General features: G+C 41.4%; 1 protein-coding gene across 2 annotated transcripts in view; it reads left to right on the plus strand.

The window, feature by feature from the left end:
• Positions 1–9,771, plus strand: part of LOC143026631 (macoilin-1-like) — a 67,152-nt gene that overhangs the window by 50,954 nt on the left and 6,427 nt on the right. The gene's annotated exons all lie outside the window — the stretch shown is intronic.

Here is a 9,771-nt window from a genome sequence, read left to right on the forward strand (position 1 = left end):
TCAATTAAATTTTCTACCAGCTCCTTGTAGTTTTCACATTTTTTGTTGCCCAAAAACCCTTTTACTATCAGCCGAAAAGCTTGCCATGCATTTTTTTCAACACTTGACATTTTGTTTTCCAACTCTTCAGATGCCAACATCTCTCTTATTTGTGGTCCAATAAAAATGCCACCTTTGACTTTGGCCTCAGATAAGTTTGGGAACATTAAACGGATATGTTTAAAGGCTTCACTTTGTGGGCTTAATGCTTTCATGAATTGTTTCATAAGCCCAAGCTTTATGTGCAGTGAAGGAAGCAATATTTTCTCTCATTGAACAAGAGCATTGTTAAGTACATTGTGTGTACCAGGAGTTAATTCACTTCTGACAGGCCAATCTCTCCTGTGATAGTGTTCTGCATCTGCTCTGCTGTCCCACAGACAGAGGAAACAAGAATACTTTGTATAACCACCCTGTAGTCCAAGCAGGAATGCTAGCATTTTGAAGTCTCCACATACATCCCAATTGTGTTGTGTGTAATTGATCATGTCTATCAAAATCTTGACATTTTCATAGTCTTCCTTCATGTGAACAGTGTCCTACCGGAACTGATGGATGTTTGTTGCCATTGTGAAGCAATACAGCCTTAAGACTTGTGGTGGAGCTGTCAATAAATAAACGCCATCCAGAAGAGTTGTACTCAATGCCTATTTCACCAAAAAGACTGGCAACATCAGAGCAGTAACAAAGCAAATTGCCTTCCAAAACTTTGTAGAAACTGGAAAAAGTTAGATGCCTTTTCCTGTACACAGAAATCTTGCAACTAGGGTCTAATAAATTCCACTCCTTTAAACGAGATGTCAAGATCTCTGCTTTTTCCTTGGTAAGGCTTAAATCTCTGATTAAGTCATCTAGTTCGGGTTGTGTAGGAAAATGTGGGGAGCTGCTTGATCCTGCTATATTGAAGGTATCATTATCGCTATCTTCAGATTCATCAGTTTCTGCAATCACGGATAAGGAAGGAGGAGTTGGAATAGGTAAATCTTCACAATGTGGCACGGGAGCAATAGAAGATGGAATGTTCGGATATACAACAGCAGTTCTTCTATCCTTACCCTTCTTGTACTTAGATATGTCGACAATGCAAAAGTAACAGTCATCATGGTGGTTAGTTGGTTCTCTCCAAATGCGAGGAATTGCGAATGGCATACACTTGCGACTTCCACGTAACCACCCTTCCAAGGTTGACCGACAACTTCCACAGCATACATGAGGTGCTCATGGTTTGTCCTGATCACCCATAGGCATGCCAAAATAAGCCTCATAAGCAATGAAACACTTTGATCCCTGTATAATCGTGTGTTTGGTCTGCTTGGGGCTGATGTAATATCCGCAGACAAAACAGAAAGAGTCTGGAGACCAACGGCAAGATCTGCTTTTGGTAGCCATAGCTATACAATCTGAAAAGACAAAAACACGTGCTATAGCAAAGGGAATTAAGCATTCACTTGCTAACTAGATTACACAGTGAAATACCTAAGCATTTACAAATATAGTAACATAACAATAGAGAATCGAACATATGATCCACAAAAAGTAACGTAAGCACGTCTCAACACAACGCACCTCACTCTATGACAGTTCAAGCAACACTGACGCTGCAGTGACGTGTTCCTGTGTGTTGCAGCTGTGCTCGCTTCATAATCAGCATGTCTAAGTTACTATATAAACATATCAAACTCACAAATTGTATGCGCAAAGTGGCAAATGTTCTTTTTAGAACAGAAATTCCGAAAAATTACCCTATAAATATGAAAATGTGTGATATGTCATTTATAAAAAAAATATTGACATTATGGCAAAACCAAGGTCATATTCATAATCAGCATGTCAAATTTAGTATATAAACATACCAAACTTTACATAAACAATCAGTTAGATGTTCAAGTACAGGGTCTAACAGATATATCCGTACAACTTCTTATCACATGTTTTAAGATTAATATCTCGGGTTATAATAAACAGAGAGTTATGAAATTTTCAGTATATTTAGAAAAGGCAATAAGAACAATGATTTCATTCAATGTAACCACCTTCAGCTGTTATGACGCTTTCAACGCGTTTACGAAACTTGGATACAGCGTTGATGATCTCAGACTTTGATAATGAACCCACAGCCTTCTTGATGTCTGTCTTCAGGGTTGTTATACTTCTGTGTGGCTTGTCACATGCCTTGGCCTCAATTCGCGCCCAAAAATAATAATATAAAGGGTTTAGGTCTGGCAAATTTGAGGGCCACAACTCTTTGTTCCAGAACTGCACATTTGACCCTTCGAGAAGGTTGGTCCTCTTCGCTGTGTGGGCTGGAGCCGAGTCTTGTTGGAAGACAAACTGGTTGCCACTAGCCTTATCTTTCATCCAGGGTATTATTTTCTCTTCTAGAACTTTGCAATAGACAACGGCATTGACTTTCTCCTTGTTGTTGAAGAAGTGAGTGAAGACGTCCCCCTCAGTTGACACCACACAGAGCACCATGACACTTGCTGGTTTCTTCGTCGTTGTCTTGTGTTGAACCTCTGAGGATGAGGAGGCTATCCAGCGATCATTCCGCTTATTGAAAGTCGCATCAACCGTGAAAATCTTCTCGTCGGAAAAAAACTTGATGACTGAGCCATTCGACTTCATCCAGTTCAACAGCTTTTGGCACCTGGTCAAGCGGATTTCTTTCATTTTTCGTGTCAAAAGATGTCTTTTTCCTTGTGAGAATGAGGTTAATCCCAATTTCTTTAATGCTCTGTGAATTGTCATTGTGCTGACACCTCTCTTCTTTGCCAATGTCGATAATGGTAAGGCTGGATTTGCATTGACACTTGTCTTGAGACCAGCTAAAAAGCGAGGTGTTAGAATTCTGCCCCTTCTGGGCTTGTGAGCAGCTCGTTGGTCTTCGCCGGTCTCATCAAAACGTTTACAAACATCGTAAACAGTTTCTCTGGAGTATTTTAGCATCCTTATTATGGCGCTAGGAGTGTGACCCGCGCGACGAAGTTCGCATATGGCTGAACGTTTGGCTTGTTCCATTGCTTAATGTTGTTGTTGTTGTTGTCGTTCCCTAGACTGTCTGTCCGAGCAGTCCCGTCTCCCCAAGGAAGGCCACAGCCGAAACTGGGTTTTCCCACAAATCCTTTATAGAGTGGATGGATGGGGTGAAGGGGGCTTTGGGGAAGAGGGGAATGTCTGTTGAGGAAGGAAGGGAGAGGACGGAAGACAGAGGTGAGTGGAGAATGGTTGTATATGGATGATGTTGTGACTGCATGAGGAGGAATGGGCAGGGGGGTGGGGGGTGGGGTAGTATGTGTGAGTAAATTTTGACGCAGCCCGAAGGGATTTCTCCCCGTCCTCTCCTTATATGCAAAGGGGGACGGAGAGGGGGGGTCGCCGATTAAATGAAGCGGCCTTGCTGTGGATGTACTGTGTCTTGCGACACTGCTTCTGACCCAGGGCGGTGGGCAGGGTGCAGGGATGACCCGTCATCCAGGAGGTGCTCAGATGAGAGGAAGGGTGGGAGGGGTGTGGAGTGTATTTAGGGATGAAATGGGTGGGAGTGTTTTTATGCCTTTCCCTTTTTGGCTACCTCCCTTGGAAGGGGGAAAAAACCTTGGTATATGTATGTATGTATGTATGTTGTGTTGTTTGCGTGCATGATTGTGTAGGTCCTGGAGCTGCAGCGTCTACGTCGTGGGACCACCCCCGAACCCCAAGAGTTGGGGGCCAATCAGCAGCAACCACCCCTGGCCATCAGCTCTACGCAGATGGCACCGATCCCTAAGGAGGAGCTACGCCTACCTGGGGGAGTACCACATTGCTTAATGTTTATTGCACCGGTGCTAGTATACAACTGGCTAAATTATTAGACAAATGGAAGTATCTGGAAACAATCAGAATTGCCATATGTTACTTTTTAAGTGCTTAAAACCTCTTCAAAGTTTGTACGGATTTATCTGTTAGACCCTGTATATTTAGATAAGTTACAGCAATGGTCTGAAAAGTGGCTAATGAAATTTAACACAAGCAAATGCAAGGTTGCACATAGGTAAAAATAACAGTATGATTACAAATTATTTGGAAATTCATTAACAAAGGTGGATAGTGAAAAGGATCTTGACGTAATTATCAGTAACGATATCAAATCATCTAAACAGTGTATTTCAGCCTCTGAGAAAGCAAATAAGATTCTAGGACTGATTCCACGATATTTTGACTTCAAAAGTCCATCTCTCATTGACGAGCTATATAAATCATTAGTTTGTCCACGTTTGGAATATCGTCAGCCTCATAAAGAAAGTGCCTAAGTCATTTGTCCAACTTTTCAGGATATCGAGATTTTTTTTTTTTTTTTTTTTTTTTTGTACATAATATTCCTCCTAACGTAGTTTTAACCTATTCAGACACTAAATAAAACATTGGGAATTGTACCACAAGGAGCAATGAAAAATTGATTTAGACAAAAAAAAAAAACAAAAAAATCCAGATATTGACGAAAAATGGCTCGGGCAATTTCTTTACGAGGGTGACGATATGCTGTTTCCATATGGTCACCGAATCTCATAAAGACTAATTAGAAAAAGTACAGTGGTGAGCCACAAGACTAATTCCAAATATAAAAAATAAATCATACAAAAATTGACTAAAACTTATGAATCTGTTTTTCCTAAAAAAGTGTAGACTCAGAGGTGACTTGATACAGACCTTTAAGATTCTAAAGCAGGGGTTCCAAAACTTTTCAGCTCATCAACCTCCTAGTAAGGTTTAAGATTTTCTATAGACCCCCAAACTATTAATTCATGAATTATGTCAGTTTGTTATTATTATTGGTGTTATTGTTATTAATGCTAGTAATATTATTATTATTATAATTTTAAGGATGGTTTGGACACATGGAAAGAATGAGTAAAGAAAGACTAGTAAAAGGGGTATGTAAGGCAGATGTGGAGGGAGTGAACATGAAGGGACGTCCTAGGATGAGGTGGATGGATGGGGTGAAGGGGGCTTTGGGGAAGAGGGGAATGTCTGTTGAGGAAGGACGGGAGAGGACAGAAGATAGGGGTGAATGGAGAATGGTTGTATATCGATGATGTTGCGATTGCATGATTTGGAATGGGTGGGGGGATGGGGGGTGAGGTAGTATGCGTGAGCAAAATTTGACACAGCCCGAGGGGATTTCTCCCCATATTCTCCTTTTATGCAATGGGGGGGGGACGGAGAGTGGGTGTCGCCGATTTAATGAAGCGGCCTTGCTGTGGATGTGCTGTGTCTTGCGACATTGCTTCTGACCCAGGGCAGTGGACAAGGTGCAGGGATGACCCGTCATCCAGGAGGTGCCAAGATATGAGGGAGGGTGGAGGGGTGTGGAGTGTATTCAGGGATGGAATGGTTGGAAATGATTCTATGCCTTTTCCTTTTTGGCTACCTCCCTTGTAAGGGGGGAAAAGCCTTGGTATATGTATGTATAATTTTAGTTATCGATGGTGTTATTATCATCATTATGATTGTTATATATATATATATATTTACATGTTGATTCACCTGAGTACTGCTACATTCCATGGGTTAATAATCAAAGTTAAACATTCGCAAATTGAAGTTAAACAGCATCATTTTCTCCCTTGTTTCTGGAGTCAAGCAGTGTGTGGGGTGTAGACATTACCACCAATGCAGAAGAGACATTTATTCTTCAAGTTCAGAATATGAGTTGTGGTTGTCTCTGCACCAATTCAAGGAATCTTGAGTCCCATGGTTCCATTGGGAGGGAGCAAAATTTATCAACTTCTCTTTTTAGTGTCAGAATAGATGAAGATCTTTATATATATATATAATATATATATATATATATACAATGGCCGCGAAAAGTTTGGGCGCAAAATTATAGACGCCCCAACTTTCCCCTAAACTAAAAACATGCGAAAAATACAACTTTCCACCCAAACTTTTCGCTATTTTTCAATGCTAGCGTTTGTACCCGTATTTAGCCGAGACAATACACATTATTTGGCAACTCTGTTTAGGCGCACTCGATGTCACATGGAGTCAGTTTCTAAACATCTCTCACCGGGAGTAGTCTTTTTTTTGCGGTGGTCTCTGTTTTTGTGCCTTGATATCTCCGTAATGGGAAGTGGTAAAGAGCTGGAAAGAGACACAGTTGTTACAATCATAACCCTCTATAAGGAGGATTATAAGTGTAAAGATATTGCTACTCGTGTGGGAATTGGAGTGCGTCAAGTGCAAAAGTGGACCAAGAAATTTCGAGACGAAGGAAGCGACATCATTCGTACTCCAAAGCATCGCTCTGGTCAGCCAAGGAAGATATCAAATCGTACTTCTACGGTTCTAACTGCCTCCTACGGTTATTAGGAGGCAGTTAGAACCATAGAAGTACGATTTGATATCTTCCTTGGCTGACCAGAGCGATGCTTTGGAGTACGAATGATGTCACTTCCTTCTTCTCGAAATTTCTTGGTCCACTTTTGCACTTGACGCACTCCAATTCCCACACGAGTAGCAATATCTTTACACTTATAATCCTCCTTATAGAGGGTTATGATTGTAACAACTGTGTCTCTTTCCAGCTCTTTACCAATTCCCATTACGGAGATATCAAGGCACAAAAACAGAGACCACCGCAAAAAAAAGACTACTCCCCGTGAGAGATGTTTAGAAACTGACTCCATGTGACATCGAGTGCGCCTCAAGAGAGCTGCCAAATAGTGTGTATTGTCTCGGCTATATGAGGGTACAAACGCTAGCATTGAAAAATAGCGAAAAGTTTTGGTGTAAAGTTGTATTTTTCGCATGTTTTGAGTTTAGGGGAAAGTTGGGGCGCCTATAATTTTGCGCCCAAACTTTTCGTGGCTACTGTATATATATATATATATATATATATATTTTATATATATATATATTTTTTTTTTTTTTTTTTTTTTTTTTTACTTCTTTTGCACACCTTCCCAAACTCCATCACTAACTTCCTTAATCCCTCCTCTGATCCTGCTACAAGCATAGTGTCATCAGCAAACAACTGGCTTATCTCCCATTTTTCTCCATTTTTTTTAACCATCTCCAATCCCCAGCCCATTACCCTTGCATTTACCTCTTGAACCACCCCATCTATGTATAACTTGAACAACCATAGTGACATGACACATCCCTAGCAAAGTCCCACCTTTACCTCAAACCATTCACTCTCTCCATTTTTAATTCTAACACAGGCTCTACTACTATCGTATAAACTCTTGACTGCTTTTAACACCTTTCCAATACCCACACTGTTCCTCACCAATTACTCCCTCTGTTCCTCTCCTAATCCTCTCAATCAAAACCTTCATATAAGCCTTCCCAACTACACTCAACAGAGAGATCCCTACGAAACTACTACATTCACACTTGTCCCCTTTTCCCTCATAAAGCAGAACTATACAGGCACTTCTTCAGTCCTCTAGCACTCTACCCTCTTTTAGACAAACGTTAAACAACTTCACTAGCCAGTCCACCATCACTGTACCACCCTTTTTAGACACTCCTCACGACACCCATCTAACCCTGTATCTTATGCTTTACTTTTCTTTGTATCTCTCATATGATTCTCTCATCCTGTTTTGCAACCACTCTATGAATGCTCATTTCTTCTCTTCTACAACCTTCTTTGCCTCATCATCTCACTACTCACTACCCTTCCTTCTATTTCCTCCCATCCTCCTTGTTTCACACACTCTTTGCACACCTTGTGACTCCCTCCTTGAAACATCCCCATTCCTCCTTCTCTATCCTTCACTCCTTCCCACTCTTCTCACAGCTTCTTGTACTCCTTTTCTTTCTCATTTATGCAGTTTACTCTAAGCACCTACCTACCTTCTGTCCTTTTCATCTTTCTCTATCCTTCACTCTCAACCTACCTTCCACCAAAAAATCTGATATTCCTCAACTCTCTCCCCATAGAACATGTACATTCAAAACTCTTCCTACTCTTCTGCTTACTAGTATATAGTCCAATAAATCTCTGTCTACCCTTCCATCCACTACCATCTCCCATCTGTACTTATGCTTGACTTTTTTCCTAAACACTGTATTTGCTATCATCAACTCTGGACACATCATCATTAAATCGCCAGTATGATTTTTTCCTGGCACTCCACTTCTCAACCACTCCATCTATTGGTTCATCCCCTATCCTAGCATTGAGATCTCCCAATACCACTACATTGACACTTTTTCCTAAAATCTCTATGCACTCTGTTAAATCTATCCAAAAAGCCTCCTTTCCTCTACACTGTTCTCAGTACCAGGCCCATATGCACTTACAAAGACCCACATCTCCCTTCCCAGTTTCACCTTCATCCACATTAACCTTGAAGAAACCTTCCATTCCACCTTACTAGTAAAGCTACCCCTTCTCTCCCTCATCCTCTCTTCACTTCTGACACCCTTCCAACTTTACTCCCAAACTCAAACTTGCTACTCCCTTTCAACTTAGTTTCATTCAATGACAACACATCCATCTTTCTTCTCACAAATATATTGCCTATCTCCTCCCTTTTACTCTCATCTGTACTACATCCACACACATTAAAAGACCCAAACCTTTAGGGTTCTGGTTGGAAAACTCCCAAACCCTCTTATACCTTTACTTTTTTTAGGAATGTTCCTTTTGGGGCTACAGAGAGAAGAATGCCAAGTCCTATCCCTGTCCCATTTGCGACTCAAGTGGGAATACTCGATGGAAGTATTCTTTCTCCCCTACTTAGGGTACTTTGGGAAACTCCTCCCAGACCCTCTTATGCCATTGCTTTTTTTAGGAATGTCCCCTTTGGGGCTACAGAGAGTAGGATGCCAAATCCTATCCCATCCTCTTTTTGTTGTCTTTTATGACTCAAGTTAATATCTAGTAGAAGCCTAAAAAGAAACTCATTGTCCAAATGGGATAGGGTGTTGTTACTTGCAGTGAAGGTCAAGGGGATGGCGGTTCGAAGTGGCCACTGGCGAAGTTTAACCAAGGCCATTGTTCGTTAAATTCCACACTACAGAGTCCTCTGAGGCACCATCCAAACTCCTTAATAGGGGTGAGTTTATGATTAGGCTGGTTGAGGCAAACTCTGATGGAGAGAATTTGTGTATTTAGAGATTAATATTGGCACCAATAATAGCTCGCTTTAAGTGCGAGAAAAAGGGGGAGGAGGGACAGTGAGGAAAGTGACGACTGTGAGTTTCAAGTTGTGTCCCAACTTGGTCTGCTTATAGGGGAGGGGGGAAGGAGGTGAGAAAGCAAGGAGCAGCAAGCCAGGCTCATGTATGATGCTCCAAGGCAATCTTGATTGGCGTGAAGTCAAGTGTGATGGGTGGAAAGTCTGAGGCAAAATGCTGGTGACTCATGAAGACAGAGGGTATGCGTTCCTCTATGAATCCAATGTTCATCATCATATGGTTGGCCAAGGTGCAGGTTAGTCATCGCTGGCCGATGCTGGTACTGCATGTGTTTCCTCAAGGAGGCTGTGTCCCACCTGCAGGTCTCAAGGAAGCTCTGAGTTAAGTCATGCATCTGGGTCATGTGAGTGTGTCTCATGGGACCACTTGTGGGTCAGTAAGGTCATGGGACAGCCAGAGAAGAGGTGAGGACTACTTCTAATAGTGATGTTAAACTATGTCATCATCATCAGAAACCTGAAAAGTTGTAATGATGCAAACTAATTTGACTTATGATGAATTCAAGTATTTTTGTATAAGAGGTTGGAAGTGTCCAGAGAA

This window comes from Oratosquilla oratoria, chromosome 6 (assembly GCF_046742065.1).
Source record: "Oratosquilla oratoria isolate Oo_2021 chromosome 6, ASM4674206v1, whole genome shotgun sequence".
Taxonomy (NCBI): domain Eukaryota; kingdom Metazoa; phylum Arthropoda; class Malacostraca; order Stomatopoda; family Squillidae; genus Oratosquilla; species Oratosquilla oratoria.